The sequence below is a fragment of the Harpia harpyja genome, chromosome 23, assembly GCF_026419915.1.
Source record: "Harpia harpyja isolate bHarHar1 chromosome 23, bHarHar1 primary haplotype, whole genome shotgun sequence".
Classification (NCBI taxonomy): Eukaryota; Metazoa; Chordata; class Aves; order Accipitriformes; family Accipitridae; genus Harpia; species Harpia harpyja.
This window is the reverse complement of record NC_068962.1, coordinates 1,626,064-1,641,489: the sequence shown is the minus strand read 5'-3', so window position 1 is coordinate 1,641,489 and position 15,426 is coordinate 1,626,064. Positions and strand designations below refer to the sequence as shown.

Below are 15,426 nucleotides of genomic sequence, written 5' to 3'. Positions count from 1 at the left end.
GTCCCATCTAGTATAGGAACTGGGAAGGGGGCGCGGGGAACTGCCGCTCGGGGACTAGCTGGGTGTCGGTTGGCGGGTGGTGAGCAATTGCACTGCGCATCATTTGTACATTCCAATCCTTTCGTTGTTGCTGTTGTCATTTTATGAGTGTTATCATTATTAGTTTCTTCTTTTCTGTTCTATTAAACCGTTCTTATCTCAACCCACGGGTTTTGCTTCTTTTCCCGATTTTCTCCCCCATCCCACTGGGTGGGGGGGAGTGAGTGAGCGGCTGCGTGGTGTTTAGTTGCTGGCTGGGGTTAAACCACGACAAATATTCACAAAAGTGGCTTGAAGGTGCCTGAGTACGATCTTCCCAGCGAAGCTACGGGTCCTTTTGTTCTGTCCGGGTACAGTGGCTACAAGCAAGTCCAGTTCCCACGAGGGAGGCTTTTTGCTTTTGACTCTGAGGGCAACTATATGTTGACGTGTTCTTCTACTGGGGGAGTCCTTTTTAAGGTAAGTCTGAGAAGTGACGGGGAGTACTCTTACACATCCATACAAGCTCTTGTTGTTACAAGGCTGCAACAGCAGCTGCTGAAGTTCTCGAGCAGCACCTACCCATCCGTGCTCTGTGCAAGTTGCTGCTCAGTTTCATACAGCGTGCGTTTTAGCAGCGTGTGGTGCTTAGCAAGTGTTTGAACCCTCTGTAAGCGTTTGACTCTCTGTATGTAGCTAGAGTACGTGTGCTCCGTGTTCTTAAAGCTTAGCTGCAGCAGTTTTCCTTAGTACCCAAGTGCCTAGGACAAAGTTTTAAATTATTCTTTTTTAATATATTGATGCATGCCAGTTCAACGCAAAATGCGCGATTGTTGCCTGATGCTCGTCTTTAATCTGCCTTGTGTGCTTGCTCGTGCTATGTTAGTCCCAGCCTGATTCCCTCCTCTTGCTGTGTACTGAAATGGAATGAAGGGTAAGGCTGAATGGTTCCAAGCACCCCAATTTCTGTGCCGCAGTAACAAGCGGTTACTGATCGCTTGCCCCTTGCCTGCCTCCTCTTGAGTCAATACGCATCAGTATAAGCCATTGCAAGGCAGATTGGATGGAATTTTTACTTTGCATCTGGGGCATTCGGAGCACCCGCACTAACATGAGCTATAGGTTAGGCTTACGTGCTCTTCATCAGTGTGTGCTTTTAGCCTGCCCTGTTCAATTACTGCAGCTCAGCTGGTAGCAGACGCTGAGCTGCTTGAGACTGCGTGCTTCTGTTGTGAGACTGGAAATTTGCTTCCTCATGCGTGCTACGTACATCTCGACATGTCTCTGATTTTTCCGCTTAATTATGTATGCTGATGGGGATACGGAGTCTGTAGCAGGCTTTGGCTTCTCCTGTGGGTGCGCTGCCCCCACTGCAGAACCTTGCCTCCTTAAAACCTTATGCTTTCCTTCTTTCAGTTGAACGGTGAGGAAAAGGTTCTGGAGAGCTGCCTTTCCCTGGGAGGACACAGAGCTCCCGTTGTCACAGTGGATTGGAGCACGGCCATGGACTGCGGGACCTGCCTCACCGCCTCTATGGATGGGAAGATTAAATTAACAACCTTACTGGCTCGGAAGTCTTAACCTGGACGGTGCCGAAGGGAAAGAGCAAAAGACTTGACAAAACCAGCGTTAACTCCACAGGAACAAACTGCATGGGAGAGAAGGCAAACCACAGTCCCTCTTCTCATTGTAGCTTTTGCCTCTTGAGAAAAGTTAAATACGTTTGCCAAACCACTGTGCAGTAGAATGCTGGTATGGGACCGGATCAGTGGCAGCACTGAAAACTAAGTCTTCACTGATCCATAGTGGCAGCTGGACCCGCTCTGTTAGGGAGTCTTGAGTAGCATGTGGCTAGAAGGCTGCTGGGATCACGTCAGGGGTTCTGCAGAAGAAGGTGAGGTTGGGGGAGGCATGCATGAGGCAGCACAGTGCACGGTGGTAAGATGACTCAAACTGGAAAGGCCAGTGCAAAAGCAGAGTATTCTTTCAGTATAGCATTTGTTGTTGTGCTTTTATTTTTTTTGTTTGTGTGTGTGTTTGTTCGTTTGTTTTTTTCCCCCATAAAAAGAAAATACTCCCTTGCACTTGATTCCTGTGCTCTGTTCAGTTGTTGCTGCAAAACATGGGGAGGGTGGCTGGGGCAGGGATGTGCTAGGAAAGTCTCCTGCACGGCGAAAAGACCCTTGGGCTTTCACCAGGTGCTTCCAGCACTGACACCCACACACGGGGGGGAAGCGGTGCAAGACATCCAGGAACAAAAATAATTGCGTGCGTTTGGATGTATGGTATTGCCTTGGGATAGATGCCAGCTACCAACTAGAGGAGAGATCCCTAGTCAGACTTTTTGAAAGGCTTGTGTCGGAGTTCAGAAGCTCCGTAAATGCCTGGCAGCTACCTGATGGTGGATAGGAGGAGGGGGGGCCAGAACCAGTCTGGTCATGTACAGTGCTCTCTGTCACTGGAGCTGTCTGTCCCCCTGCACCCCCCCAACATCAGGGGAGGTGCTGTGCTCGGGTGTTGCATAGTCTTTGAGTGGACGGCTAAGCAGCCAGCTCTCATCTGCTTGCCCATTGCCGTCGAGCTCACCGCTGCTTACGTTCTTGGCCTTTCTTGGGAGTCTGCGGTACTGTTGTTCCTCGGCAGAGCTCTCACTCTCGATTATGTGGAGAACGGGTCCAATTTGCCGTCTGAAGATACCTTTGGTATTTTCCGAGAGCCGTTTTGGCTTTAGAGCCCGGACATGTGTTAGCATGTTGACGGCCGATTGGCCGGAGAGGAGGTGGAACGTTATTTCAGTTTGTCTTTGCCCAGCGTGCTTTGGCGTATTTATGAAGAGTGGTTTGTCAAGGCTGTAATGCCTAGCTAGCCGTCTCCTTGTGTTTGAAGAGGTGGGGACTGGGCCAGGTGGACCTCCCTAGCTGGCAGCTCCCACTGCTGCCCAGCCAGACTGGGAGTGTGATGGTTCTTTCCTAGTTCCAGCTCTCAAACTGGGGGCTGGAAGTCAACTAAGTCGACGTCGGCTAACTCGACGGCCGTTCTTCGCTGGTGGCATCACACCTCACGCCATGGCTGGGCGTCTGAGAAGGTCGTTGCCGTCTTTGTGCCCGGAGATGCTGGGTACAGTCTGCCGTCGTCTTTTGTACGCGGTCAGACTCTGGCAAAAAGCTCACTGAAGCAGGCGGGAGGTCTGGCCGAAGCAAACGGGGCCCGCAGCGCGACATCCCCAGAGCGCCGAAAGCACGAGCGTCGTCGCGGCGGGAAGGGGCCTCGTCTCGTCTCCCCCCCCCCGCCCTGCTCAAAGCAGGGTCAGCCAGGGCCACGTCCAGGCGGGAGCGTCTCCAAGCACAGAGACCCTACAACCTCTCTGTGGCACAAAAAAGCCACCGGTGGGCTGAGCTGGAGCCTCCGGCCTCACCCCGGGGGCCTCCGGCGCGGGAGGCCCCCCGAGGCGGAGGCGGAGGCCTGCAGGCCCTGCCCGAGCTCCGTCATGGCGTCCCCGTCTCCAGCTCGGTCTCTCCCGGCCACGGACCCCAGCCCGCCGGCCGCCTCCCCGTGGCCCTGCTTGGCCACCACCGGGCTGTCTCCGACCCCGCTGGCCGCCACCGGGCCTGAGCCCCGGCCCGGCCTGGCCCGGCTTCTCGGTTCGCCCTCGGCGCCGCCGCCTCCCCAGGCGCTCGTTCGTCCCTGCGGGCTCTCGGCTGCCTTCCCCGGGGACGGCCCCGCTCCCCTCGCTCGTGCGGGCCGAGGCTGGGTCTGCCCCGCTGGCTGCGGGGACCCCCTTCGGCTCCCCGTCCCTGAGGGAGCAGCGTGCCCGCGCTGCTCCCTGACAGCGGTCCCTGGCCGCCCTCGCAGGAGGAAAGGTTTTTCCTCGGGTCGAGGTGGGTTTCTCCCTGCTGCGGCTCGTGCCCGCTGCTTCCCGCCTTTCCCCTCGGCAGGCTGCAAATCCGCCAGGTCCCGGTGGGATCTGCAAAGCGTCCGTGGCTACCGGGAGCTCGCCCACCCCCTTCTGCCCAGACCGGCGGGAGGGTTGCTCTAGAAAGGAGTCTGGCGACCGATGATGAGCAGTCGCTCAGCGCTGGTCCCTGGTCTGAGCACCGCCACGGTTCAAGCCTCCGCAGAGGGAAAGGACACGGACGCGTGCTCCCCGTCGGAGATGTCTGCAGGACTGGGGGTCGTTCCGAGCGAGGGCAGGGAGAGGTGTGCTGACTGCCTGCGTGGGAAGGGAGCCTGAGCGAGCCTTCAGGAACAGGACTCTCCTCGTCCGGACGCGCTAGGTCCGAAGAGCTCCGGTTGTGCAGCAAAACTAAGACCCGTACGAGGTGGCAGAGTTTATTAAATACCAAACTGCGACAGAACACTTGTAATTAGGGGGGGGCGGGGAGGGGGTGGGGTGGGTGCACAGGGTGGAAGGCAAAGGTTTCCAGGCTTCACGCATCTCCCCTGGGAGCACTCTTTTCTGGCACTGGCACTTCCTCCGCTCTTTGTGCATCTTCTCATCGTTAACCGCGTTGGAGGTTCAGCTGTGACTGGAAATCCGTAAGGTGGGGGGCCATCGAGACTGCATTCGTCACCTGCAGACAGAGTATTGAAATGTATTAAAATCTCAGTGTGTGGTGACCAGCTCCGCTGTTCTTGCTCAGGGCCCCCGGCACTGCATGCTGGTCAGTGAGGCCATTGCTGGGACTCCTGGCTCGTGGTTTTTACCCATCACGACAACTACATCTGTGTTCATCAACATCATCATCATCTACTGCCACAACAGGAGCAGGAGCATCAAGAGCAGTCAATCACTTGCAAAATACAGCCAAGAGATAATTAGCAGCGCGGAAAAAAAGTATAGGAAAAGAATCACACGGGTTCTAGCAGAAAAGAATAATCGCCTCAAATCCACCAACCAAACCAGAGCTCAGCTTTCTTCTTAGTTTACCAATTTAGTTAGTCAATTCGGAACAACTTACTTCATCTCTCGCCAGAAACTGAGCTGGGACTTTCTCCTTCGCGCTGCAGACGCAGTCAGGGTTGTCGAAGACATCTGCAGAAGCATCTTCAACCTGCACAGCAAATTAGTAAGGAAAGCGTGAAGCAAAGCAGCAGTCGGCCTTTTGCACACACTCTTACCTAAGCAGCACAGCCCCGGATGGCTTGCTTCATCTGTAATGTGCTTGACAAGCCAGGAATTACTGAGAGCAGCCAGCTCCCCAGCACCACCCAACACTTGGAGGGCCCCAAATTTCTCTGAACAGAAGAGGACAAGACTTCCTTCCCACCCAGGAGAAGTGCAGGCAGCCTGCATTTGCAAGGCCTTTTGCAGCTTTTTAAAACCATAGGCTCATGCACAGAAGCACCTGGCAAGATCGAATGCGAGGCTTGAATTTGCTCGCAAACGGTTATGCACATGCTTTTACACTAGGGTTCAGTAAAGCTTGACTTCTCCTCAGTGTGTATTTCTTTAAAGCACTAAAAAGCCATGCCTGGTCTGTTCTTCCTCCAGCGCGGCGTTTCTTTTCCACGCTTCATCCGGAAGCGCTTCCGATCGGCATTGCGTCTTGCCCAGCTTCTTTACTTCCTTGCTTTCACTGCCACGCTTTCAAAATAGAAAAGATGCATCACACACAGAGCACAGGAACAGGATCCACACGCAGAATGTGCAGCCAGCCTTCTCCACAAAGGAGAAAACATGTATCTCCCAAGTCCAGTCTCCTCTCACAGCTCTCACCCACAGCTGTCCCTCCTGTCCACAGCACACAGCCTACCCATCAAAGGAATCGTGCTGATGAACGCAAGTGCCCGCATGTTGTCTACCGAGCAGATGCAAAACACAGTAGCACCAGGGGAATGAGGAAACGTATAGACTTTTCCCCTGAGGGTGTCCTGCCCAAAAACCTGGGGGATTCCCCGCAGCCCACCTGACCTTTTCATAAATTACCTGCCCACGAGAAATTCAAAGACTAAAACCAGTCGTTCCCAGAAGCTGTTCATATACCTGCCGACGTCGGTGTTCCTTTGCAGTCCGTGTTGTCCGAAAGCCGGTTACCGAGTCCTCCAGGCCATTATGAGACTACAGCAGCATTAAAAGAAGAAAAAAGAAGTCACACTAGGACTTCCCTGGCTGAAGGTCATACCTCACGGCAGCGCCAACCAAGCATACAAAATATGGCCTATGGAGGTGTCATTCCCTTATTAGTTGCAGCCTTTCATCTTTGGAGGTCTTCTCGTTGCATTACAGACCTACACCTTCTGGCCAAGGAATCCATGGCCACTAACATGGGAAGGTGCCCAGAGTACAGGCCACGGAAGAATTCCTGTCCCAGTCTGATGATGCCAGTCAGGCCTCCAGGACTACGTGCTCACCACCACCAGAGCCCAAGGAGTGTCCGCAACCGAAGGCACCAAACCCCTCTACCGCAGGACTGTCTGAAGTGCTGCCTGAGGTCTCAAGCTCACGACTGGTCTAAAGCAGAAAATACTTAAGCCAGTGCATTGCTGTCAAGTCCTTAACAACGATGGCATTAAGAAGGACTTGCTATAGTCTCACGGAACAACTCTCAAAGCCAGAAAGCTGGGGGAATGGGCCAGCAGGACTTTCAGAGCAGCCTGTAGTCAGTAGAACAGAGAAACTGATCTCTCCTAGGCTCTCCAGGAAAACCTCATCTTAAAATTTCCCACACAGATACAGAACTAGGCTCTGTAGCTCACGAAAAGGGAAGGCTGTGAGTAGCTTACTAAGGCACAGGCTTGCAGTTTTTTCCAAAGGGCTTCGATGGTCTTTGCTTGTTGCTGGACTGTGGTTTCCAGCCTGGCCTTTTCACCTTGGAGCCTGGAAAAGAAGGACAGGCCTTATCACAGGAGGCCACAAGAGCACAAATCCCCAAAGAAGAATGTGAAAGAACCTCATCTAAAACAAAAGCGTCTTTGAAAATCGTGTATTATTATCTTGCTGGGATGCAAGAAGACAGTCCTGTTGTTTTCGCACAATCGCAGAAAGCGAAGCCTTGCTCCACTCTGTTACTTCCTTACCGTCGTATGTGGTCTTCCAGCTCTGGGATAGCTGCAGTTCCAGAAGATGTGGTCAGAAGGTCCTGCAGGTTCCTGGAAGTTAGTTCCCTCTCGTTCCTCCTGATGGCATCCTTCAGGTACTCGGCATAACACTCAGTCCAGATATGCTGTTCTTTTAATTCCTGCAGCTGTCAAACCACAAGAAGAATCGCCGGTAGTCAACTTAGGTTTGATAAAAAGGAGTGGACTGCTCTGACTCTCATGTCGACTCTCAAAACCCATGTTACTTCATCTTTTACACTGGCCCCTCTCCTACGTCTAAAATGATTTCCTAAAGCGTTTCCTAAACGCTGCCACAACGCTCCTCCTCCTCTCTCAAGGACTCCAAACACTCTTTGTAGCCGCTTGTTGGCTACTCCAACACGGTTAGCAGCTCCTCCTGCTCCTAAAGTGACTTTGCAGCTCCATAACAATGATGACGTGATGAGGAACTGCAAAAAAGCGTGAGCACAACACTCCAGCATGCCTACTCTTTCTCTGTCAGCACACACTCCGCTTTGCCGAGCCAAAGAGAAGCAGCAAATACACGTGATCCGTGAACCTTGAGAAGCAGCTGTTTGAAAGGAATACCCCCCCCCTTCTCCAATCAAGGACAAAGTGACTTCACGGTTAGTGGCCTTACTAATTGTAGGCGCCAGGCTTATAAAACAAGGCGAGTCAATTACATGTCACTCGGTCTGCTCCTGTTGCAAAGGTGTCTAGCGTACTAAGACCACCTCAGTGCAGCCCTCCGCTCTTACTTCAAGTGGTGCAAACAGGCAGGCACCCAAGGCAGCAGTGCTGTTCCCTCCCATCCCGCTCATCACAGCGAACCGCACACTGAACCACCCTGGGTTACACAAAACCCCCAAGAAAGGATCAGGTCCCCGCTCTGGTTTGCTACAAAAAAGGCCTGGGCCCCTGCCAAGAGACAAGAGACAGGCTTTCTCCATACCTTAGCTTTGGAACGGTACAGTTTCTTCTGCAACTGCAGTTTCTGTTCCTGCAGGTACACGCTGTAGCACTTCACAGCTTCAGGTGAAGCTTCTGTGAGGGAGCTCCTTTTGAGAGGGTTGGCGAGCTCCTGCCACGGCTGCTTGACCCATGTCTAAAGAAATGGTGTTCCATGAGCATGGAGAAATCAGTGAGAAGATGACAACACGAGAGATGCTTTTACTCATGGGATGATATCATTAGCTCGGCCTTCAGGGTGGCCAGCAGGTCGAGGGAGGTGATTCTGCCCGTCTACTCTGCTCTCATGAGACCCCACCTGTAGTAATGCATCCAGCTCTGGGGTCCCCAGCACAAGGAGGACATGGACCTGCTCAAGCAGGTCCAGAGGAGGGCCACAACAATGATCAGAGGGCTGGAACACCTCTCCCGTGAAGAAAGGCTGAGAGAGTTGGGGTTGTTCAGCCTGGGGAAAAGCGAGCTCTGGGGAGACCTTACTGCGGCCTTTCAAAATAGAAAGAGAGAGAGAGACTTTTTACTAAGGCCTGAAGTGACAGGACAAGGGGCAACTGTTTTAAACTGAAAGAGGGTAGATTTAGAGTGGGCATAAGGAAGACATTTTTTGCAATGAGGGTGGTGGGACACTGGACCAGGTTGCCCAGAGAAATTGTGGCTGCCCCATCTCTGGAAGTGTTCAGGCTGGATGGGGCTTTGAGCAAGCTGATCTAGTGGAAGGTGTCCCTGCCCATGGCAGGGGGGGTTGCACTAGATGATCTTTAAAGGACTCTTCCAACTCAAACCATTCTATGCTTCTGTGACTCAGTGAATTCAAACATAAGAGATTTTGGCCGCCACCAGCAGGCAACTGTCTCAGCTGAGCATATCTACAGGATCGCCAGCTCTTCGTGAGGCTTTCTCTTTCCTAATACACAGAAAAGGCTAAATATTCTTCTCCTTGGAATAGAGGATGAGAGTCTGCGCACGTGCTTTCGTCCAACCCACTGTTTTCCCTCTTTATGCAGCCCTTCGGCTTCACAAAGGGAACAAAATGAGGTGCGAAATACACCTCAGGTCCGGATTCAGTCACCTCCTCTCAGCAGCGTTCCAAAATGAACACAGTAGCAAGAACAGATCTCTGTACACTGACTGGTTCTATTTATGGATATCTGCATCAGCCTCTACTAGAGTCACCTGTCTGTCGCCTTGAAGGTCGGTTTGACATGAAGCATCCTTCTTTAGCTGAAGCTCTTCTCTCTCCGGTGCAGAAACCTGAGCAAGTGAGAACACAGACAGACAGATCGTGGGGAAAGGAATCCCCAGCAAGACTGCAGCATCGCACTGCATTGCAGCACCGGGGATACGGGAGCGTGACTTCGGCATTACCTCTGGAAAACAAAGTAACTTGCTCTCAGAAGAGTCAAAACCTCCCTCTTACCTGTGCTCCTGCTGCTGGGAAGACACCTACAAAGGAGGCAAGAAGCGAGACGCTGCTGTGAGTGCTTATTTCACTCTGCTTCTCCCCATCTGCTTCACCGCAGAAAAGCTTACAAAGGTAACCATTTAGTGCGTCAGGAAATTACCGTTGCCGCTCTCCTCTGCAACACGCTGCACCCATGCTTCACGTCTGCATACAGGTGGAAGCTGCACGACGGCCGACGCTTTCGCTGGAGCTTCGCAATCCGACTGCGTAATTGAAAAGACGTGCGTGAGAACTGGCACAGACTCCTCCTCAACCCGTTTCCACGCACAAAGCTCCCGCTTCAGCCAACACCCGTAACGTGGTATCAGATGATGGAAAGAACGGAAAGGGCAAACACCACCGGCGTGTTAGGCATCTCTGTTGAGCAGGGCTTTCAAAAGGGGCCGACGTACCCCTGCCCAAGGCAGAGAGGACCTAGGCAGAAGCAGCTAAGCGTCTAGAGTGTAGGCCCTATGGGCAACCATTTGACACTGACTCTATGATTCTGTGAATCTACCTGTCACCAACCCTGGGGGTATTTAGAAGAGGTGTAGATGTGGCGTTCGGGGACACGGTTTAGGGGTGGGCTTAGCAGTGTTGGGTTTACGGTTGGACTTTTAAGGGTCTTTTCCAACCTAAACGACTCTATGAATCTACCTCAGAATCAAAAGGGGAGTCATCATCTTGCTGCTGTGCTCCTGCTGCTGGGAAGACACCTACAAAGGAGGCAAGAAGCGAGACGCTGCTGTGAGTGCTTATTTCACTCTGCTTTTCCCCATGTGCTTCACTGCAGAGAAGCTTACAAAGGTAACCATTTAGTGCGTCAGGAAATTACCGTTGCCGCTCTCCTCTGCAACGGGCTGCGCCCATGCTCCAAGTTTGTGTGCAGGTGGAATCCACACGCCGGCCGTCACATTCATTGGAGCTTCACAATCCGACTGCGTAATTGAAAAGACGTGCGTGAGAACTGGCACAGACTCCTCCTCAACCCGTTTCCACGCACAAAGCTCCTGCTTCAGGCAACACGCATAACGTGGTATCAGATGATGGAAAGAACGGAAAGGGCAAACACCACCGGCGTGTTAGGCATCTCTGTTGAGCAGGGCTTTCAAAAGGGGCCGATGTACACCTGCCCAAGGCAGAGAGGACCTAGGCAGAAGCAGCTAAGCGTCTAGAGTGTGGGCCCTATGGGCCACCATTTGACACTGACTCTATGATTCTATGAATCTACCTGTCACCATCCCTGGGGGTATTTAGCAGAGGTGTAGATGTGGCGTTCGGGGACACGGTTTAGGGGTGGGCTTGGCAGTGTTGGGTTTACGGTTGGACTTTTAAGGGTCTTTTCCCACCTAAACGACTCTATGATTCTATGAATCTACCTCAGAATCAAAAGGGGAGTCATCATCTAGCTGCTGTGCTCCTGCTGCTGGGAAGACACCTACAAAGGAGGCAAGAAGCGAGACGCTGCTGTGAGTGCTTATTTCACTCTGCTTTTCCCCATGTGCTTCACTGCAGAGAAGCTTACAAAGGTAACCATTTAGTGCGTCAGGAAATTACCGTTGCCGCTCTCCTCTGCAACGGGCTGCGCGCACGCTCCCTTTCCATCTGCAGCAGGAGGCAGCTCGTCGGCCGACGCTTTAGTTGGAGCTTCACAATCCGACTGCGTAATTGAAAAGACGTGCGTGAGAACTGGCACAGACTCCTCCTCAACCCGTTTCCACGCACAAAGCTCCCACTTCAGCCAACACCCGTAACGTGGTATCAGATGATGGAAAGAACGGAAAGGGCAAACACCACCGGCGTGTTAGGCATCTCTGTTGAGCAGGGCTTTCAAAAGGGGCCGACGTACCCCTGCCCAAGGCAGAGAGGACCTAGGCAGAAGCAGCTAAGCGTCTAGAGTGTAGGCCCTATGGGCAACCATTTGACACTGACTCTATGATTCTATGAATCTACCTGTCACCATCCCTGGGGGTATTTAGCAGAGGTGTAGATGTGGCGCTGGGGTACATGGTTTAGGGGTGGGCTTGGCAGTGTTGGGTTTACGGTTGGACTTTTAAGGGTCTTTTCCAACCTAAACGACTCTATGATTCTATGAATCTACCTCAGAATCAAAAGGGGAGTCATCATCTAGCTGCTGTGCTCCTGCTGCTGGGAAGACACCTACAAAGGAGGCAAGAAGCGAGACGCTGCTGTGAGTGCTTATTTCACTCTGCTTTTCCCCATGTGCTTCACTGCAGAGAAGCTTACAAAGGTAACCATTTAGTGCGTCAGGAAATTACCGTTGCCGCTCTCCTCTGCAACGGGCTGCGCGCACGCTCCCTTTCCATCTGCAGCAGGAGGCAGCTCGTCGGCCGACGCTTTTGTTGGAGCTTCACAATCCGACTGCGTAATTGAAAAGACGTGCGTGAGAACTGGCACAGACTCCTCCTCAACCCGTTTCCACGCACAAAGCTCCCACTTCAGCCAACACCCGTAACGTGGTATCAGATGATGGAAAGAACGGAAAGGGCAAACACCACCGGCGTGTTAGGCATCTCTGTTGAGCAGGGCTTTCAAAAGGGGCCGATGTACACCTGCCCAAGGCAGAGAGGACCTAGGCAGAAGCAGCTAAGCGTCTAGAGTGTAGGCCCTATGGGCAACCATTTGACACTGACTCTATGATTCTGTGAATCTACCTGTCACCAACCCTGGGGGTATTTAGAAGAGGTGTAGATGTGGCGTTCGGGGACACGGTTTAGGGGTGGGCTTAGCAGTGTTGGGTTTACGGTTGGACTTTTAAGGGTCTTTTCCAACCTAAACGACTCTATGAATCTACCTCAGAATCAAAAGGGGAGTCATCATCTTGCTGCTGTGCTCCTGCTGCTGGGAAGACACCTACAAAGGAGGCAAGAAGCGAGACGCTGCTGTGAGTGCTTATTTCACTCTGCTTTTCCCCATGTGCTTCACTGCAGAGAAGCTTACAAAGGTAACCATTTAGTGCGTCAGGAAATTACCGTTGCCGCTCTCCTCTGCAACGGGCTGCGCCCATGCTCCAAGTTTGTGTGCAGGTGGAATCCACACGCCGGCCGTCACATTCATTGGAGCTTCACAATCCGACTGCGTAATTGAAAAGACGTGCGTGAGAACTGGCACAGACTCCTCCTCAACCCGTTTCCACGCACAAAGCTCCTGCTTCAGGCAACACGCATAACGTGGTATCAGATGATGGAAAGAACGGAAAGGGCAAACACCACCGGCGTGTTAGGCATCTCTGTTGAGCAGGGCTTTCAAAAGGGGCCGATGTACACCTGCCCAAGGCAGAGAGGACCTAGGCAGAAGCAGCTAAGCGTCTAGAGTGTAGGCCCTATGGGCCACCATTTGACACTGACTCTATGATTCTATGAATCTACCTGTCACCATCCCTGGGGGTATTTAGCAGAGGTGTAGATGTGGCGCTGGGGTACATGGTTTAGGGGTGGGCTTGGCAGTGTTGGGTTTACGGTTGGACTTTTAAGGGTCTTTTCCAACCTAAACGACTCTATGATTCTATGAATCTACCTCAGAATCAAAAGGGGAGTCATCATCTAGCTGCTGTGCTCCTGCTGCTGGGAAGACACCTACAAAGGAGGCAAGAAGCGAGACGCTGCTGTGAGTGCTTATTTCACTCTGCTTTTCCCCATGTGCTTCACTGCAGAGAAGCTTACAAAGGTAACCATTTAGTGCGTCAGGAAATTACCGTTGCCGCTCTCCTCTGCAACGGGCTGCGCGCACGCTCCCTTTCCATCTGCAGCAGGAGGCAGCTCGTCGGCCGACGCTTTAGTTGGAGCTTCACAATCCGACTGCGTAATTGAAAAGACGTGCGTGAGAACTGGCACAGACTCCTTCTCAACTTGTTTCCACGCACAAAGCTCCCGCTTCAGCCAACACCCGTAACGTGGTATCAGATGATGGAAAGAACGGAAAGGGCAAACACCACCGGCGTGTTAGGCATCTCTGTTGAGCACGGATTTCAAAAGGGGCCGATGTACACCTGCCCAAGGCAGAGAGGACCTAGGCAGAAGCAGCTAAGCGTCTAGAGTGTAGGCCCTATGGGCAACCATTTGACACTGACTCTATGATTCTATGAATCTACCTGTCACCATCCCTGGGGGTATTTAGCAGAGGTGTAGATGTGGCGCTGGGGTACATGGTTTAGGGGTGGGCTTGGCAGTGTTGGGTTTACGGTTGGACTTTTAAGGGTCTTTTCCAACCTAAACGACTCTATGATTCTATGAATCTACCTCAGAATCAAAAGGGGAGTCATCATCTAGCTGCTGTGCTCCTGCTGCTGGGAAGACACCTACAAAGGAGGCAAGAAGCGAGACGCTGCTGTGAGTGCTTATTTCACTCTGCTTTTCCCCATGTGCTTCACTGCAGAGAAGCTTACAAAGGTAACCATTTAGTGCGTCAGGAAATTACCGTTGCCGCTCTCCTCTGCAACGGGCTGCGCGCACGCTCCCTTTCCATCTGCAGCAGGAGGCAGCTCGTCGGCCGACGCTTTAGTTGGAGCTTCACAATCCGACTGCGTAATTGAAAAGACGTGCGTGAGAACTGGCACAGACTCCTCCTCAACCCGTTTCCACGCACAAAGCTCCCGCTTCAGCCAACACCCGTAACGTGGTATCAGATGATGGAAAGAACGGAAAGGGCAAACACCACCGGCGTGTTAGGCATCTCTGTTGAGCACGGATTTCAAAAGGGGCCGATGTACACCTGCCCAAGGCAGAGAGGACCTAGGCAGAAGCAGCTAAGCGTCTAGAGTGTAGGCCCTATGGGCAACCATTTGACACTGACTCTATGATTCTGTGAATCTACCTGTCACCAACCCTGGGGGTATTTAGAAGAGGTGTAGATGTGGCGTTCGGGGACACGGTTTAGGGGTGGGCTTGGCAGTGTTGGGTTTACGGTTGGACTTTTAAGGGTCTTTTCCAACCTAAACGACTCTATGAATCTACCTCAGAATCAAAAGGGGAGTCATCATCTTGCTGCTGTGCTCCTGCTGCTGGGAAGACACCTACAAAGGAGGCAAGAAGCGAGACGCTGCTGTGAGTGCTTATTTCACTCTGCTTTTCCCCATGTGCTTCACTGCAGAGAAGCTTACAAAGGTAACCATTTAGTGCGTCAGGAAATTACCGTTGCCGCTCTCCTCTGCAACGGGCTGCGCGCACGCTCCCTTTCCATCTGCAGCAGGAGGCAGCTCGTCGGCCGACGCTTTTCTTGGAGCTTCACAATCCGACTGCGTAATTGAAAAGACGTGCGTGAGAACTGGCTCAGACTCCTCCTCAACCCGTTTCCACGCACAAAGCTCCCGCTTCAGCCAACACCCGTAACGTGGTATCAGATGATGGAAAGAACGGAAAGGCAAACACCACCGGCGTGTTAGGCATCTCTGTTGAGCAGGGCTTTCAAAAGGGGCCGATGTACACCTGCCCAAGGCAGAGAGGACCTAGGCAGAAGCAGCTAAGCGCCTAGAGTGTAGGCCCTATGGGCAACCATTTGACACTGACTCTATGATTCTATGAATGTACCTCAGAATCAAAAGAGGAGTCGTAATCTTCCTCTTCTTGTCCTCCTGCTGCTGGCAAGACACCTACAAAGGAGGTAAGATGTGAGACTCTGCTGTGAGTGCTTATTTCACTCTGCCTTTCCCCATCCCTCAAGCCCTGCATCCAATCAAGAGGTTATCATTCTTCTACAGGCCAGTGATTTGTCTTCATCACCTCCTCCACGGTGAAGGATCCTACCTGCTCCGGTCAGTGTAGGGGTGCCCAAGGGAGAGTCAGCAGTCTTCCCAGAGCAAGAGCTGTCAAGCACTGCTGGGCCTTCTGTGCCTCCTGCAGAACATTCTCCCCTCATTTCACAGCCGGTGTTTTGCTCCAGTTGCTTCTGAATACTATATACAGAAAGGAAGGAAATGCATTTGTTAAAAATACCCCCCCGCTTGC

General features: G+C 52.5%; 2 long non-coding RNA genes across 2 annotated transcripts; one reads left to right on the top strand and one right to left on the bottom strand.

The window, feature by feature from the left end:
- Positions 1 to 318: 318 nt before the first annotated feature.
- LOC128135541 (uncharacterized) lies at positions 319 to 1,753 on the top strand. The gene is made up of 2 exons (XR_008233110.1): positions 319 to 498; positions 1,435 to 1,753. It is a non-coding gene; the product is annotated as an uncharacterized LOC128135541 (long non-coding RNA).
- Positions 1,754 to 5,495: 3,742 nt separating this feature from the next.
- Positions 5,496 to 7,066, bottom strand: LOC128135632 (uncharacterized). Its single transcript, XR_008233174.1, has 4 exons — positions 7,036 to 7,066; positions 6,742 to 6,835; positions 6,002 to 6,076; positions 5,496 to 5,602 (listed from the first exon to the last, which is right to left on the bottom strand). It is a non-coding gene; the product is annotated as an uncharacterized LOC128135632 (long non-coding RNA).
- Between the last annotated feature and the right edge of the window lie 8,360 nt (positions 7,067 to 15,426).